This window comes from Leptodactylus fuscus, chromosome 9, assembly GCF_031893055.1.
Source record: "Leptodactylus fuscus isolate aLepFus1 chromosome 9, aLepFus1.hap2, whole genome shotgun sequence".
In the NCBI taxonomy this organism is placed as follows: domain Eukaryota; kingdom Metazoa; phylum Chordata; class Amphibia; order Anura; family Leptodactylidae; genus Leptodactylus; species Leptodactylus fuscus.
In genome coordinates this window covers 18,739,484-18,758,139 of record NC_134273.1, presented here as the reverse complement: position 1 = coordinate 18,758,139, position 18,656 = coordinate 18,739,484, and positions in this window count along the sequence as shown.

The window sequence follows — 18,656 nt, the reverse complement described above, 5'->3', positions numbered from 1 at the left end:
TCCCTTTAAGATTAACATTGGCACTAATCAGTACAGCCACGAGTTTAGCAGGAGTCCACTGGGATACTACATTTACCGCCCCTTTAAGAATGATATTTTTGGCGTATACAAAATTTGTGTTGTTCCTAATACTTCGCACCCCTCAATAATTGAACAGGCCGCTCCGCCATCATGCTATAGACGCTCCGAACGCCTATGAGAATGTAAACTCCATTGACATTGAAAATGTCATTCTTCAAAAAAAACGTAACTCTTACTCTGCGGCGAGAATCAGGGAGAATAAGTGCGAAGCGGAGACAGATTATCATTATCAACGACTCGTGTGCCCTTCAGATTTCTTCTAAACAACTTTTCTGCAGGAAATCTCCGAGACGCGGGCCATTTTTTCGTGAAGTATTTTCTTCATCTCTAAGCAGATGGGCAAGCGAAGTTGTTTGGTAGAAGAACTACAGAAGGATCGATAGATGTGTGACGACTTCAAGTTGACTATAACGTGGGGGCTTTTTGGGTGGGAGTCTGAGATGGAACCGTTTCAGGCAGGAAGTTGTAGTTAATTATAGAATATAAAGGGATCTGAGGTCAGGTGGAGCGTTGTGTCTTTCTTCATCATCTCCCTTAGTCTCTGCTGACTTCATTTTGCAAAAGCAGCTGCACCCTTATTATTCAAAAAGAAATGAATAAAAGAAAAAAAATTGATTAGATATCCATCCATTTTCCCCCAAGGGGATGCAGCAGCCAACTTAGATCAGTAATTTTGTTTTCAACACCGCGGTGATGACAGATGTTGTAGCATGCAATTTCGTAACGATATTCCCACTATTCAGGAACATCCTGGCTTCTTGGGTAATAAGAAATCTTCTTTATCTGATGTTTTACATGAGGCTTTGAAAGAAGACAACTTTACTGTGATTACTAAAGTCTTTATAGAATTTTCTAGCTAAGTTTTGATACAGCACCGGCATTTTTAACACTTTGCAGACTGTAAGGTATAGGTTGTAATAGATAGAAACCTGGAGAGTTATTATTATGCATCTATCTATCTATCTATCTATCTATCTATCTATCTCCTATCTATCTATCTATCTATCTATCTATCTATCTATCTGTCACACATCTATCGATTGCATATCAATTATCGTACAGTGCCCAGTATCTATCTGTCTCAGATCTAATCTATCTATCTATCTATCTATCTATCTATCTATCTATCTATCTATCTATCTATCTATCTACAGTGTCTTCCTATTATCTATCTATCTATCTATCTATCTATCTATCTATCTATCTATCTATCTATGTACAGTGTCTTCCTATTATCTATCTATCTATCTATCTATCTATCTATCTATCTATCTATCTCCTATCTATCTATCTATCTATCTATCTATCTATCTATCTATCTATCTGTCACACATCTATCGATTGCATATCAATTATCGTACAGTGCCCAGTATCTATCTGTCTCAGATCTAATCTATCTATCTATCTATCTATCTATCTATCTATCTATCTATCTATCTATCTATCTATCTATCTACAGTGTCTTCCTATTATCTATCTATCTATCTATCTATCTATCTATCTATCTATCTATCTATCTATCTATCTATCTATCTATCTATGTACAGTGTCTTCCTATTATCTATCTATCTATCTATCTATCTATCTATCTATCTATCTATCTATCTATCTATCTATTATCTATGTACAGTGTCTTCCTATTATCTATCTATCTATCTATCTATCTATCTATCTATCTATGTACAGTGTCTTCCTATTATCTATCTATCTATCTATCTATCTATCTATCTATCTATCTATTATCTATATTCTATCTATCTATCTATCTATCTATCTATCTATCTATCTATCTATCTATAACATTTAGACTAGCACCATGTAGTTCTTGAAATAAATTTGCATCAATTCTTTTTTATTATCTATCTATCTATCTATCTATCTATCTATCTATCTATCTATCTATCCATCTACGTTGTATCAATCTGAGTACCTTAAATATCTATCTTATATCAGTTTCTGTACAGTATCTATTTGTCTTATATCAATCTTTGTATTGTATCTCAGAAGAAAAAAAAAAATCCATTAACAATCTACAGTGTCCAGCATCTATCTATCTATCTATCTATCTATCTATCTATCTATCTATCTATCTCCTATCTATCTATCTATCTATCTATCTATCTATCTATCTCCTATCTATCTATCTATCTATCTATCTATCTATCTATCTATCTATCCATCTCTCATATCAGCCCATGCACAGTGCTTATATATCATTTATCATCTAGCCATAGAACGTTCTATCCATCAGGCTCGCCACTGTAGCTATTGATCAGCTTTCTGGTATGTGATAAATAACTGTGTGAAATGAAATTGTATCCAGTTTATGAAAAATAATAATAAAAAGAGCCACAAATGTGATAAAAAAAAATTAAAAATACTACCTGTCAATCCAGTGCATATGATCCAGTGGTATCATGGTGCTCATTGTTAAGGATTTGTCAGTGATGTCATCGCTGCCATGTTTTGTGCCATACTTAGGCTTCTTTCCCATGATATCTCTTCAATCAGTATAAGATATTCATTGTGACAGCTCCCAATGGGTGCATAAACTGATTAAACTGGATCCCACCACTAGGACTTGCAACTTTTCTAAGCCCCATCTCACAGTCTTTGAGAATAGAGAGAAGGGGCTTCCTCCATTGCTATCTATGGCATGTCCAAAAATAGCCAAGGCCGCCAGTAGCTGTACCAACTAGAAAACCTCTCAGAGGGAACCTTCCCTGGGAATCACCTGATCTATATGGGTCTAGATTTAGAAAGATAGGTCACTATATAATACATGGCCATGTGGAGTCCACCAACTCTTTTCAAACCTTGAAGTTTATAGGCCCCAATGAAAAATGTGTAACAGGTTCAACTACCATGTACCAATCATAATAACCATTGTATCCAGCAAGAACCAGTGCGACCCACTATGGCTATGGCCTTTCTTTATGCTTTGGCATAAAAATGGAGGTCCAAAGAAAAGGAACTCCACTCTAGATTGCCTATAAAGCCCATTGGTTCAACCCCTTTAAGGTTCAGGTAATGTTACTCAAAGGGCAATTCCAAATCTAACATATGAGGACCTATCCAAGAATGGGACTGAGGCTTTGTTCTAATTTTGATGACTCTTTGCTATACTGAGTATTTTGGGCTATTGTTGCTTTAAGCAATCTGTTACTGAGTGATCCCGACTTCTTTGGTCTAGTATTTCCTGGACAGAAGGATATGCAATGATTATCCCAAATGGGCAGAACCCACTTGTACCCATTGGCTGTCTAGAGGGTGGTGTCACTGTCGAGATGCTTGAGGCCTTTGCACTCTATGGCTTGACACCTTGTAGTCACACCAGATGGGAAGGTTTCCAATAAATGGAGGTTTTCCGGTCTTTTCAGATCTTCCATCCTGAGTTCCAACATGACCATTGTGGCCACCCATCATTGTGAATTGTTCATCTCAGTATAGGGTTGAAGTCTTGTCTTTACCCATAAACTAGTAGAGCAAATGTTTGCTACAGCTAAAAAAGTTGGACCCATGTGAACTAAGCTACATCACCATGGGACCCCTTCTCTCATGGTGTTAGAAGATTGCTTAGTGTTCTACTACACCATTGAGAATCTACTGTTGAACTTGCCATACTGGGGCAACTGTCTTTAATTCCTACTAGAGATGAGAGAACACTAAAATGTCCGAGGTTTGAAATCCAATTCGAACAGCCGCACACTGTTCGACTGTTTGAACAGATTTTGAACCCCATTATAGTCTATGGGGGGAAATGCTCGTTTCAGGGGTACGCAAAATTCGATAACATTATACTTACCAAGTCCACGAGTTACGGTCAGGCTGGATTCTCCTTGAAGTCTTCTCCCGGCGCAGCGCCCCCGCGGCGTCTTTCGGCTGGAATTCACTCTGCTTCGGCATCAGGGCCTAGGCAGAGCCGACTGCGCATGCGCGGTCGGATCTGCCCCGCCTGACGCCTGAGCAGAGCCGACTGTGCATGCGAGGGCATGCCCGCGCATGCGCAGTCGGCTCTGCCTAGGCCGGATGCCTAGGCAGAGTGAATTCCAGCCGGAAGACGCTGCGGGGACGCTGCACGGAGAAGACTTCTAAAGGTAAGAGAAGAACCATGTATAGCATTCTGCCAATCAACACTGGTTCTGCATCGAACCTTAAACTTCGAACAGCTAGTAGTGTTCGATCGAGTACGAGTATTTCAAGTACCGTAGTATTCGATCGAACACCTACTCGATCGAACACTACTCGCTCATCTCTAATTCCTACTATGCCCGAGCAACGGTTAACCCTACTGGGCCTAACATTTACATCACTGTTGGTAGCAAGATCTAGAAGTGAATGTGTGACCGTTAGGTGGTTGACTTCTTCGAGCACCAGAGTAGCGGGGATCTGGCTGTCGAGACCTTGGCTAGGCTAGGAGCCAAATCCACAATCCAGTGTGGTCCATGCTGACAACAAGAATCTTCTGGGTTACAAAGACATCAAGTTGTCTATCAATAGTTGTAGGCAGAGCCAGTTGAGCGCGTATCAATATGGCTGAGTCTCCACTGTGTGGGGGCACTTTAAGTCTATTACATTAAGGATCTGCTTCCTGTAATTCCCGCAATGATCAAGCTTTAGAAAATAAATAAATAAACACGCTAAGTGACGTACAGAAAAAAAATTGATTTTGTCAGTCTATAATTAGATGTTATAAATAAGTAGGTTGATAGGCTTCTGTTTTGAGTCAGCCAGGAGGAAAAATGAAGGAACGGTTATGTCAGAAAGTTTTATAAACTCTTCAGCATCGCTATCACAACATGATCAGAGCCTCAAACACGAGGAAACGCGGTTGTCTTTCATGAAATGTGGGGTAAAAAAAAGGAAAAGTACAATTCTTGTACAAAAAATTCTGCAATTTCCTAGATTGTTGTCTATAGGGGGCAGTGTTTTAGTAGTCAGTAGAGATGAGCGAGTAGGATTCGAAACGGTAGTTCAATAGGAACGCTTCAATAGGAATGAATGGACACAGCCGGGTCCGGCGTCCTGCCGCTTAACCCCATGTGCGCCGGCCGCTCCCATTCTATGGGAGTGTGTTATTCGAAACAACCGTTTTGAATAGTACTCGCTCATCTCTAGTAGTTAGTAATGGTACAGTAGACATGTTATACTTGAACTATCAAGACACTGTCTAAAAAGGGTTTCGAAAAGTGATTTTGCTTGCCAGTAGGGTTGAGCAATCGTGTTTGGAAAAGATCGGATTCCGATCGGCGATCGAGAAAATTTCACGATTACGTGCCACTCATTCTGAGCGGAGTGTATACTCAGTGTGAAGGCTAACATTGTTAACTTTTCCCACAATGCTTAGCCAGTAGCAAAGCATTGTGGGAAATAATCATCGATCTCGATCCCACCTAAAAAGATTGTGTTCGGAATTTCGATCGCAATCGTGAAATTTTCTCGATCGCCGATCGGAATCCGATCTTTTCCGAACACGATTGCTCAACCCTACTGGCAAGCAAAATCACTTTTCGAACCCTTTTTAGACAGTGTCTTGATAGATCAAGTATAACATGTCTACTGTACCATTACTAACTACTAGAGATGAGCGAGTACTATTTGAAACGGTAGTTTCGAATAACACGCTCCCATAGAATGGGAGCGGCCGGCGCGCATGGGGTTAAGCGGCAGGACGCCGGACCCGGCTGCGTCCATTCATTCCTATTGAAGCGTTCCTATTGAACTCCCAGGTTAGTGTTAAAGACCTAGGAAGAAGGCAGGGCTGGTGGCTTAGGAGAGTGTGGGCGAGTACAGGGCGGGGAGACGTGACGTTTTTGGCAACCTCTGGCGGAAGAACTATACAGTGTACGGAGCCAGAAGCAGAAGGAACCTGTCAGGCACTAGGGCCCAGATAAAAGTGCAACTTCTGTACCTATATATCTATTTCAATAAGCTAAGCATTGCTAGATAGGAATAGGGATTGGTGATTTTCCATGAAATTTCAGACTAGATCGAACTAGAACCAGAGCCGAACCCGTAACACTATTATCTTACACAGAGGTCTCTTAGGACCCTAATGTGGAGCCCCAGGGGAGGCGCAAACATAAAAAAAATACACTGATACTTACCTTTCCTCACCTCTCCTGAATGTCTGGTCTTCTTACCCAGCACCCACCTCTGATACCACGTGGACTGGGGGGGGGTCTTAAATGACCCCAGAGTATAATAGCAATTGGGGGATAACAAACTTGAACCCAAAACTTTGGGAAAGTCCCTTCTTTTTACGAACAGGTTCCCCCATTTCTGGATGGCTTTCTTTCCCCCAATGTTGGCTTTGTATCCATCCATTGGCTGCGGTTCACGCATCGGCTGTTGTTTGTGTCTACTGTATGACTGTCATCCTGCAGATCATTGAGCTGTATGGTAAGTGCATTTCAGTACACTGACGCCTTATTGCCGCCGTACAGCGGTGCGTTCTATTTCTGGTACATCCAGAGTATCTACTGAGGACACGATTACCTGCGAGATCAATAATCTCTGTGATAACAGACAGTCAAGCTGTGTACAAGCAGTGTTCTCCAAAGCACAGAGGATGCGGAGGCCTCACAACAGGACGGGATGCAGTATTCATGAATCTCATACTTAGGTAAACATAAGCACTCTCATATTATATTATTCTAATTCTCAAAGCAGCACAGAGTATGTGAGCACTGCCAGAATGTGCACTTTACTGGGGGGACCCCCTTGATGATTTGGATGGAGTCCTGAGACCCTTGAGTTTGAATACAGGGACGGTCATACAGGGATTCTGCTGCTCCATTTAATGTGTATGTGACTGGTATAGCTAGCAGTTATAGACATTGTGTGGATCGGGCATACGACTGAATTCAACATCCTCCAGAAAACAAGTGGCTCGGGACCCCCCATTTACATGAATGTGGGTAACCTATGGCTGTGATCTCCAACCTGCGGTGCTTCAATAGTTGTGACTTCCCGAAACATCACAACTGTAGACCACAGGCAAAACTAAAACAGTGGCAAAATAAATTGGTCTGACCTGCAATACCTGACACAACCATGACCAAGGCGTGGTGCTGTTTTCAGAATTTTTTTTAAATGGTAGTGGTTCTGCATCAGCTAAGCCAGTGCGAGAATCCAATGTGTGTCCCCAAGCCAAGGGGGTTTCAGGAGATTAGAAAAAAGGGGTTGATTTTTTTTTTTGTTCCACAAACAGCACCACTTTAGACTATAGGCAAAACTAGGGCAATGGCAAAATAAATTTTTGTTCCGCTCTAGAGCATAGGCAAAACTCAGGGTCAATTCACACCAGCGTTTGGGGACTCTGCCCCCCATTTTGCTTAAAATAGGCGGAGAGTTAAGACTTTTCAGGCAGAAACTCGGCGGACTCCATTATGGCTTAATGGGATCCGCGGTAGTCCGATGGTAATCCCTTTTTAATCGGGTAGGGTTTCTGAACGCTAATATGAACCAAAATATGTTCCTGCAATACCAGACACTACCATCAGCAAGGAGTGGCGCTGTTTCCAATTTTTTTTTCTTTTTGCATCTCATGAACCCATTTCCCTTTGTTCCTCACCAGCAGTCTAGTTCCTTGTACTTTCTAATCATCCTGACCTTGATCTAACGGGAATCAAAGCTTCCTCCGCAACATCCCGGCGACTAAATAATTTCCTATTTGTTTGTATTTTGATTCCATCTCCTCTAATAACCAAGAAAGCGTCTTTCCATGTTATTGTCTGAGCGGTTTGAACCCAATAACTTAATATTCCGCGTTCATGCCTAGCCGAGAGTGTACAAGGAGGACATGCGGTATAATTGAATTCCTTACACAGCAAAAGAACAACATGTTTAAATATCTGATACTCTTGCGGGTGATGAAAAATGAATTAAACTCGTTTTGTCCTTGCAGTCGTTATTATTATTTTTTTTTTTTTTCAGGATGGAAAAACCTTTTAGCATTTTGTATCCATTTCATTATCTCCCAAAGCATGAAAAGTAATGGAATTTGCATCAAATCCTGCAAGAGAGAAGGGACTCGGAGACACCGTCAGCTGCCCCTCTTAATCCAATCTTCCCCAATGCAGTTGGCATAGCTGTTGCCAAACTCGAGCAGCGGGGATCTGCCTTTATTAAGGGAAAGCATGAATCTGCGCTTCGCACAAAAAAAAAAAAAAAAAACTGGAATCTTTTTTTTCTATTACACCAGATACTTCCTCTTGCTGAGATTACATGAGAAGTCTAGCGGGAGATGTTATTAAATAGTCTCCGAAATTAGCTGAAAACCCCAATTATCTTAGTTTAGCTCTGAAAAGGACACAAAAGGCTTTAAGGAATGAATATTTGAATTTTCATTATTGTCGATCAGTAGGGTTTCCGAACTCCGAAAAAAAAAAAGACCCTTGTCGGAGAACAGTAGGAGAATGACAAACATGGCACCCCACCCTCACTGTATTCTGTCTATACAGTATTTCTCACGTCGCCGGGGCCTGACAATGGAAAGCGCGATTAGTTATGTAAATCTCCGTGATACTTGCTCCCTCTCGGAGGAAGGGAATGCCTTGAGGAACCCGTCGAGATACCGTTTTTTTTCTGAAGAAGTCGTTAGCATTACTATTCCTATACAGATCTGCTGTGGGAGATAAGCCCGAGCATTTCAAAAGGATACTTTGCTTATTTCTTGATACTTGAACTTCTGAGTCTCCATCGAGTACACACAGGATGGGATTTACACAACTTTTAAGTGTGATTAATATCAATCATATTTTAGTTCTGGGTTCCTGCCGCTTTGCTCCTCAAAGTCTTGTGATGTCAAGCCATCAAACATACAACTCACCTGCTGGGTGTCTGTGTGGGAGACTCTTTGACGGTGAAGAGCGATTGAACGTATGTTGTATCGCAGATGCATATTTCTGAAGAGGGGAAAAAAATTCCAATTTATGGGTCAATAATATCCCTTCAAGTGCGATGCGAAACGTATGAAAGGAAGCAAGGTCGTGGAAATGAGTGTGGGGAGAATGATTGGCAGGACGGGGTTTGGGATTAGAGTTTTGGTCCACCGATCCAAGGGGGGTGAGTTTGCACAACAAATGGTACTCTGGCTTCCTCCCACTTTGGTATTCTCTATACAAAATACAACTGACCCTTGTGGGTGTTGGAGTTGAGCGCCACTAAATCCCCTGCTCCACAATGCTCCCTGAGCTTTGAGTTTCCACGAGACAGGCGAATTCCAAATGTTTGTTGTCATTGTTGTTGTCATAATTGCAACAATTCCAAACGGGCAGGTTTCATTCCAACTTTTGTGCCCATGTTGAAACTTGGAGGTCGCAACTGAAATTGTCAACACTGCAGTTGACATTGAACACTAAGGCTTCGTGCACATGACCGAGAGTCCAATCTGAGGAGGTTCCGATGCTCCATTCTGCCATTGAAATCAATGTAGCAAGGAAAGCACTCAAATGACACTCGGATAGGGTTGAGCAATCGTGTTTGGAAAAGATCGGATTCCGAACGGTGATCGAGAAAATTTCACGATCACGATTGGAATTCCGAACACAATCTTTTTTAGGTGGGATCAAGATCGGTACTATTTCCCACAATGCTTTGCTTAGCCTTCACACTGAGTATACGTTCCGCTCATTCTGAGTGGAGTGTACTGTATACTCAGTGTGAAGGCTCCGCTGCGGTTCCATAGGAATGAATGGAAGCAGCCGGCACACAGCCTTAACCCCTTGCGTGCCAGCTGCCTCCATTCATTCTAATGGGAGACTAAACTAACATCTCTAGTAGCTACTTACCCGCAGAGATGGCTGCTCCAGTGCCCGGTGTTCTCCTTCTTCTTCGCCTCGCTGCCCCTGCCTCCCAGGTTAGTGTTTAAAGAGCTAGGAAGGCGGGGCTTGTGGCTTAGGAGAGTGTGGGCAGGTACAGGGCGGGGAGACGTGATGTCTCCCTCCGAGTACCCACCCACACTCTCCTAACTCGCCCACACTCTCCTAATCTGGGAGGCAGGGGGAAGCAAGGCGAGAAAAGCAGTGTGGAGCGGCAGCGAGGCGAAGAAGAACACCGAGCACCGGAGCAGCCATCTCTGCAGGTAAGTGGACACCAGGGGGGACTAAGTAGCCAGAGGATTAAAAAAAAAATCCTCTGGCTACTTAGTGATTCACTACACAGCGTGGATTCTAACAATTAAAGCTTTCGATTCTTAGATTCCATGCTGTATAGTGAATAGGATTGCTTTTAAAATCCGATCTCCGATTAATAAAAAAATTCCATTGACTTGCATTAGGATCGGAATTGGGATCGAGATCGGGTTCGAATGAAAAATGATCGGAAATCGGATTTTAAAATCGAGCCTGAAAAGTCAAGATCGGCTCAACCCTACACTCAGATGATAAAAAAGAAGCGATACCCCTCTCGGCCTGCACACTCGTCGTGTGCATGATGCCCAATACTGGGTTTTGTAGCGTGTACAGGACGATGGATATTGGAAAATTGATGTGCTTACCCATTACAGGAGATGACTGACGTGGTTTCCACCAGTGGCAATTCTATGTGCCCATCTTATCAAATACAGGAGCACCTACCACAACACCACACATTCAGTATTCGATTTTATATACCTGCTTCATCAGGGGCAATTTCTGGGGATTATGTAGCTCCAAAGATTACAGTTCCACAACATCAGGTCTGGTGATAGTGGAGGCCACAACCCTTGGCTCAGTGTACTTTCTTGTGTGACTCGGCCACTTTCCATTAAATTCCAGCCCAGGGGAGGTGTATAAAAATAAAAAAATACTTATGCTCACCTGTTTTGGGCTAAGCATCTGCTCTGGGGATCTTGCAGTGGTAGATGCTAAATCCTGGTGGGCTAAAGGATCTTTGATGACGCTATGACCATGTGATCAGACTCTTGTGTGGGTGGAGCTATTCTGGATTCTACAGGATAATGTGGCTGCTGAGAATGAGACTGATGGAAGGTAAGAGAAGATAAGATAAAATAATCCTTTAATAGTCCCACAGTGGGGAAATTTCAGTAAGGAGGAGAGAAGAGAATCTGTGTGAGCAAGAGGGGGGAATGGAGGTGCAGGTTGCGTGTGGGTAAGAAGGGTGTATGGGAGTGTAAGCTGTGTGTGAGCAAGAGAAGGGAATGGGGGTGCAAGTTGTGTGTGAGCAAGAGGGGGGAGTGACCACATAATACTGTGTGGGGAACACTGTGAGCACATAATACTGTGTTGGGGCAACTGTGGAGCTTATAATAGTGTGTGGTGGCCACAGTGAAGCACATAATACTGTGTGGGGAACACTGTGAGCACATAATACTGTGTGGGCTCCACTGCGGAGCATGTAATACTGTATGGGGTCCACTGTGGAGCACGTAATACTGTATGGAGTCCACTGCGGAGCATATAATACTGTGTGGGCTCCACTGTGGATCACATAATATTGTGTTTCATCAGACATGATATAATGCAAATGGGTCCAAATGACCTTCTACGTCCAGTGATCACTTGCAATACACTACATGCTACTGTTTGTCCCTTACTTTAACTTTTGCACAATTTACGCTCAGATGAAGCGATTTCCATAGATGTCGGCATATTGTTCTGCTGATATGTGTAGGCTGCTGGGGTCATTTTTGCCTTGATTTCTTGGAGCTTCTCATAAGCAGAAAGTTCCAGAGATTGACCAGCAAAACAATCCTTTGTTTCTTTTAATAATCCTTTGCATACACAGGCTTCTACCAATGTAATTCTAAGATAAGATGGGCCTCATCCATTTCTTAAACTGCGCTGGTAGAATGAGCTCTCATCACTTTCTATGGGCAACAAAGACAGTTTTACTGTAGGACAGTTTTGATGACTGAGGCTCGATGAGTTTTATCCTGTACAATTCACACAAGGGGAACGCGGTTCTGTTTTTCATTGCCCATCCTGTATAAACTGTATTTTTTTTCTATATTAAAGTCTTCATTTAGAATCTTGGCTTTTATCAGTCCATGTGGACGGTTACAAAATAGCTCTGTTTATCAAAGTTGATACATTTGTGTCTGTTCCATAGAACATCCTTTGAAGTTTGGATGGGTGGATTGATAGGTAGGTAGATAGATAGATAGATAGATAGATAGATAGATAGATAGATAGATAGATAGATAGATAGATAAATAGATAGATATAAATAGATGTAACAGTATAGTATACATGAATGTTAGGATTGAATTGGTGAGAGCTGTAAAGTTGCATATTTCCTATTCCTCCTACTCTGGAGAACAGCCTGCATCACAGTAGGAGAAGGAAATTACACGGCTCCATTGCTGTGAGATACAAGTACACATTGTGTATTTTTAATGTTAATATCCATTCTGAAACAACAACAATGGGACATTTAGCTTTCTCTCATTTACATTTTGGTGTGTTCTTGTTTACAGTGAATCCTCAATTTTCGGTTGAAGGTTTGTAAAGTACTGATGGCCCTATAAGCCGCCCTCGTCCCTTGGCTATCAATGTCTGCAGGTCATTAGTTGTGCAGATTATCTCGCTGGAGCAGAAGCCTCACAATCCATCTCTTGGTCATCTTCTCATTTTATACACAGCCATTGGTGACTTAGTGGCAACAGATCAAATATGCAAATGACACATTAAACACTCGGGTCCTGGAAGATAACACATTTTGTTTGTATTTGCTGATCCCCCTCCCCATCAGTATAGCTCAGGTATTAGGCAGATAATCCATTGTTGTTACACCTGGAGTCGTAGACGCTTAACACTCACAGAACATACGCCTAGACCTAATACACATTACATTCAAAGCCCAGTGTACAGTATAGCTGATTTAAAGGGATCCTATCATTTAAACTCAATTTTTCTGCCTAGCACGTAGGAATAATCTTAAGAAAGGCTATTCTTCTTCTACCTTTAAATGTCTTCTCCGTGCCGCCGTTCCGTAGAAATCCTTGTATGCAAATAAGTTCTCTCGTATCATTGGGGGCGGGCCCCAGCACTTAAACAGCACTGGGGGCATCCCTAATGCTGCATGAGAAATTTCCATCGCCACCTCCATCTTCTTCAGGAACGGGTCTTCTTCGCGTCTTCTTCCGGGGTTTGGCTTCAAACTTCTAGGCCTCGGGCCTAGGGCAAAGCCAACTGTGCATGCCCGCTGGCCACAAGTAAATGGCCGCTAACACAGTATTGTAAGCGAACATTTTCTTGCGGCCGGTAGGCATGCACAGTCAGCTTTGCCCTAATCCCGAGACCTAGGAGTTTGAAGAAGACGCAAAGAAAGGCCGTTCCTGAAGAAGATGGAGGCGTCGCTGGAGAGTTCTCTCGAAGCATTGGGGACACCCCTAGTGCTGTTTGAGCACTGGGGCCCGCCCCCAGTGCTGTGAGAGAACTCATTTGCATACCGGCAAACCAGGATTACTACAGAACGGCGGCGTGGAGAAGACATCTACAGGTAGGAGAATAGTCTTTCTTAACTCTATTCCTATGTGATAGGTAGAAAAAAAATGAGTTTAAACCATAGGATTCCTTGAAAGGGTTTATCCAGCAACATTTCAATGTGAATAGGGCACTATCCATCAGTGTTGTCTGGTAATGTAAGTATCCCAGTGTCCGGGCAATTATTATACTTTGTATCTACTATAAGAACACTTACCTCCTCTACCCGCCGCCATAAGGCCAGCCATCAGTTTTCATATTCAGTAAAAGTCATAGTTGGTTTTTAAGCTACATAACCATAAAAAAGATAATAAAACCCAACGTATAAATGTGTGAAGCCTTTGATAACATTGCACCATTAAATATTCATTAATAATGATGTTAGAGGCGATATCCTTTCTAAGACGTCTATTGAGAATTTCTGCCACACGGATGCAATGTAAAACCCTTCTTTTATTTTCAGATTAAAAAAGAAAAAAAAACGAGGCTTCCATTATGCGATAAGATATAACGGCAAATATTAAAACTTCTAATAAAATCCGCACATTGTCAATAGTTCTCCTTTAGTGATTGCCGTGTTATAGGTTCTGACAGTGCGGAGGGAACGCGAAGCACAACGTGAAATGAGCCCTATACAAAGGATAATGCATGGAGTCACACTAATGTCCCTGTCACTTAATCGAAATGACAGCATTCATCTTGTATTCCCAAGTCAATGGGGATTTACTGCTGACTGTCTCATTTTCCAGAGGGCAATTGATATTATTACAGTCTGGAGCTCGAAGAGTCCTGAAGATGGAGGTGTTTGCCGACCTTAACCGGTAAGATTGAAATCGTCATGGTGTAGAAATATCCATAGGATCAGATCTGGATACAGGAGAGGGTAGACGTTGTACACAGGATCTGATGTTGCGGATAAAATGTCTTCGGCATTAAACTTCAACGACACGCAAAGTAGATTCCGGTAGCTAAGATACCAATACCCTATAATCTTCTTCAGGTTTCAAATCCATTACTCTGTGCTGTAAAGGGCACTTACTTTATTCTTGTAGTCTTCTTAGTGCATCCATGTTCCAACCAAATTACGTATCCTTAGTCTTGGCCCCGAGAATTTAATCTTTGAGTGGTCTATTCAAGCCAATGCTCATTCTAGAATAAAGGGGTCATGGCGGTCCAGCCGACACTCAAGGAAATGGGATTGAGCTGTAGTAATGTGCGCCACCACAACTCTACGAGAAGGCGGTGAATGGAAACTCTCTACTCTTCTGCCAGGGTATTTAGATTATATTTAGAAATGAGCGAGTAGTACTCGATCGAGTAGGTATTCGATCGAATACTATGGTATTCGAAATACTCGTACTCATCGATTACCACTCGCTGTTCGAATTTAAAAGTTCGATGCAGAAACAGCATTGATTGGCCGAATGCTATACAGTCAGCCAATCAACGCTGGTTCTTCTCTTACCTTTAGAAGTCTTCTCCGTGCAGCTTCCCCGCGGCGTCTTCCGGCTCTTCATTCACTCTACCAGGCATCGGGCCTGGGCAGAGCCAACTGCGCATGTCCGCTTGTAGTGCCCAGGCCCGATGCCTGGCAGAGTGAATGAAGAGCTGGAAGACGCCGCGGGGTCACTGCAAAGAGAAGACCCAGATCCAGCCCGACCCTCACTCGTGGACTTGGTAAGTCTAATTTGATCGAACGTTGCCTACCCCTGAAACGAGCATTTTCCCCCCATAGACTATAATAGGGTTCGATATTCGATTCGAGTAGTCGAATATTGAGGGGCTACTCGAAACGAATATCGAACCTCGAACATTTTACTGTTCGCTCATCTCTAATGATATTGTGATTTCTCTAAAATTCAGTTTTTACTTGCAAAAAAGGGAAAAATTTGAAGTTCCAGTACAAGTCACGAATACACAAGAAACTTGAAGTTTTTTTTTTATTTTTATGGGATACTTCACTGCACATAAGACCTTGGTTTTAAAAGCTCGTAACAACTTGTATCTTCATCTAATTTCTACCGTTCAGGTTAAAGTACCTTGCAGTATGTCTGCGTTATTAACAGTATATAGACGAGATGTACCTGACCGGTGGTGAGATGCTAATAGGTAGAAATATATAAGAGTCAATATTTGAGGACATGCCCATTTATTTTTCTACTGGCTGTTAGAGCTTCAATTGTAACCCTTTACTTTCATGTCATTGGTTAAGGCCAATGGAATTGTAATTTATTTGCAGTCTAGTCTCGTTGATATAATTAGCCAGTAATTATAAGAACTGCTTTAGACTAGCATCCATTAATGATTTGGATCACATATTTTTTATGATGTGGAGAACTGGTCATTTCCATTCCCCTTAAAAATCTTGGTGACCCACTGTCACCCAAGAGGTCTGAATGTGAATGACTAATTGAATAACCAAGTTCAAGGGGTTTATTGGGACTGAACTATTGATGAGCTATCCTTAGGATAGCCCATCAATATCTGATTAGTGAGGGTCCAACATCTGGTACCCCCACTGATCAGTTTTTTGAATTGACCGCAATGTTTGGGTACATTGCATATGGACTGTGCTGGGTCGTTGCAGTTTGCAGTTCAGTTATTCACTTGAATGGGGCTGATCTGAAGTCCGCAGAACTCCAGGCACCACAACCTCTTACAGTACCTAATGTGTGGGGGTCCTGGGGGTCCGAACACCAACAATCAGGTATGGAAATGGAGATGGGGCAACACAGGCAGACGTACAAGGCACGGGAGAACAGACTGTGCCAACACAGTGACCAGGGGGCCCTAAAAAGCAAGACCCACTTCCTGCTACACTGCACCAAATACTCAACTGTGAGGACCATCTACTTCCAAAGACTCTGACCACATCCCAAACTTTATATCTGCAGATGAGAAGAGGAAACTCTACATCCTACTGGGAGAAAAGAAGTCTACTGTGGAGATCACCGCCCAATATGTGTCTACCTGGCACCAACTGAGGGGAAGATGAAACCTCATGGACTGTTATACCCCATTATCACCCCGTCTAATCACCCATCTATCCCCAGACATTAACACCCCCCTAATCACCCATCCACCCCTGGATGTCCCATTACTGACCCTCTAATCACCCATCCAATCCATATATCCCAACCCAACCCAAAGCTTTGATTCTTGACTCAATTAATGACCTATCCTAGGTATAAGTCATCATTAGCTCCGTACTGGAAATTATCATTCATGCCGGTGAGTCCCTGTATATGTGTTTGATAAACAGACAATTGGTGCTTTGTAGTAAAGACTTCATATATGAACATTAGTAAACAACATAAGCCAAGAACCATTGTGGCAGCCAGAGACATTGTCAGCTGCCTCCACCTACATGAACGTGAAAGACGTCTCCTAGCTCCCAAGGTTCCAGTCTAGGAGAACAACGGACAACAACAGATTCTGAGAGACCCCATTGACTATAATATAATTGGATGCTTTCCCACTTATGATGTTTTTGTCCATTCTTCTGTTCCATCGAAGGAATAGAAGTCTGGACTGAACAGTAAAATGGATCCAATTAATAACGGGCAACAAGAGATTGGACCCCATTGGCTATAACATGATTGCATTTGGTGCTTTGTCCAACAACTTGATGATCCTGACCCCTTATGACCCTACCATGAAAAATTATTTTAACAAAAATGATTCCCTTAATATTGTAGACATACGAAGTTGAATACAAGGACATTCTATAAATCTTTTAGAGTTCTTCAGCAACATTGGACCAGTTTCCTTATTTACAAGTATAAAACAAAATAGACACTAATTAAATTCGGCAAATCTCTATTTTTAACCTGTGACTGTCATGAACGATTTGGCAGTCTGGTCACTTGTACTTCAGAGTGGAAGGTAGTTTGTAGTCAGGATGTATTTTGATGCTTTGGAAACATACAGTAGGTCACTGAGATTATGTGTAGCCTGAGGACGAGGGAGAGGTTAGAGTATGCTGGAAGCTACTTGTATGATCTCTTACAGGTAATTCTCTTCCTTATCTTTAGGGGTCATCTAAAAGTGAGATTCTCATCTCAAAGCCCTCCCGACATATTGCTCTAATTATCTGAAACCTGTCTGACATGAGAAATGCATCACATAGGCCTTTCAAAGAGAGACGCTAAGAGGTGACTTCAGTTGTCAGCGGCCCCGTAGCCCCATGGAACCTGGACAACCGTTGTTACTTAGTAGCAAATTGTTCTCGAGAAGAAACTGAAGTTGTGCCTAGACTATTAATGGGACTTAAAAGTGGAGATCTAAGTCATCGAAGTCTTTTTATGTAATTGAGATTCATGTTTTATCTTTATTCAATGAATCCTGTGAAATCGACAGCTATATTAAGTCTCCTAGACCTTATCTGATTGAATAGTGCTCGTTTGACATCAACACGCACATAAAAGCAAGCATATGGTTCCTAGCATTAAATGATCTAATTATAGCAGCAACGAACATGGGAAAAACTTTTAATTAGTTAAATGAATGTAGATTCACAGGCTGCAAGGGTGGTAAAGATGTACGTGTGACCACTGAAAGTGGCTACCGGCCAACATACTGTACATACAGGGAAACCTCTTTGAGATGACCTCCAAAAATTGTATCAAAAAGTGGTCTACTGATGGGGGAAGGGGTCTTTTCATTTATATATAAATATGTTCTAGATAAGGCTTTGGTCTTCTCAAAGACGTGGTCGGAGTGGTTTCACCATATATTATTGGGCTTTCGTCTACCCAAAGCAAAGATTCAGTTCAGGAGAATGACTTGTCATCCTCATCCTACAGTACACATACCTCTTGATCCTTGTCCCTTACTATGTGAGCCCTAAATTTAAAGTGGCCTTGAAGGAAAAAATTTTGTCTCCAAACCCTAATGCTAATTTTGTTGGAATAAGATGGTGGTGGTACATGTACAGCCAAAGAATAACTTTAAGGAGTTGTCCAAATTTCTAAAAAATATGGCTGCTTCCTTAAAAAAAAACTGTCCATAGGTTAAGTATGGTATGACATTTTAGCCTTATTCACTTTAATGGAGCTAGACTGCCAGACCAACCTTAAAGTGATTATCTGGAGACAGAAGTCTTCCAGTTCAGATCTACTGATATGGCTTCAACTGTGTATCACA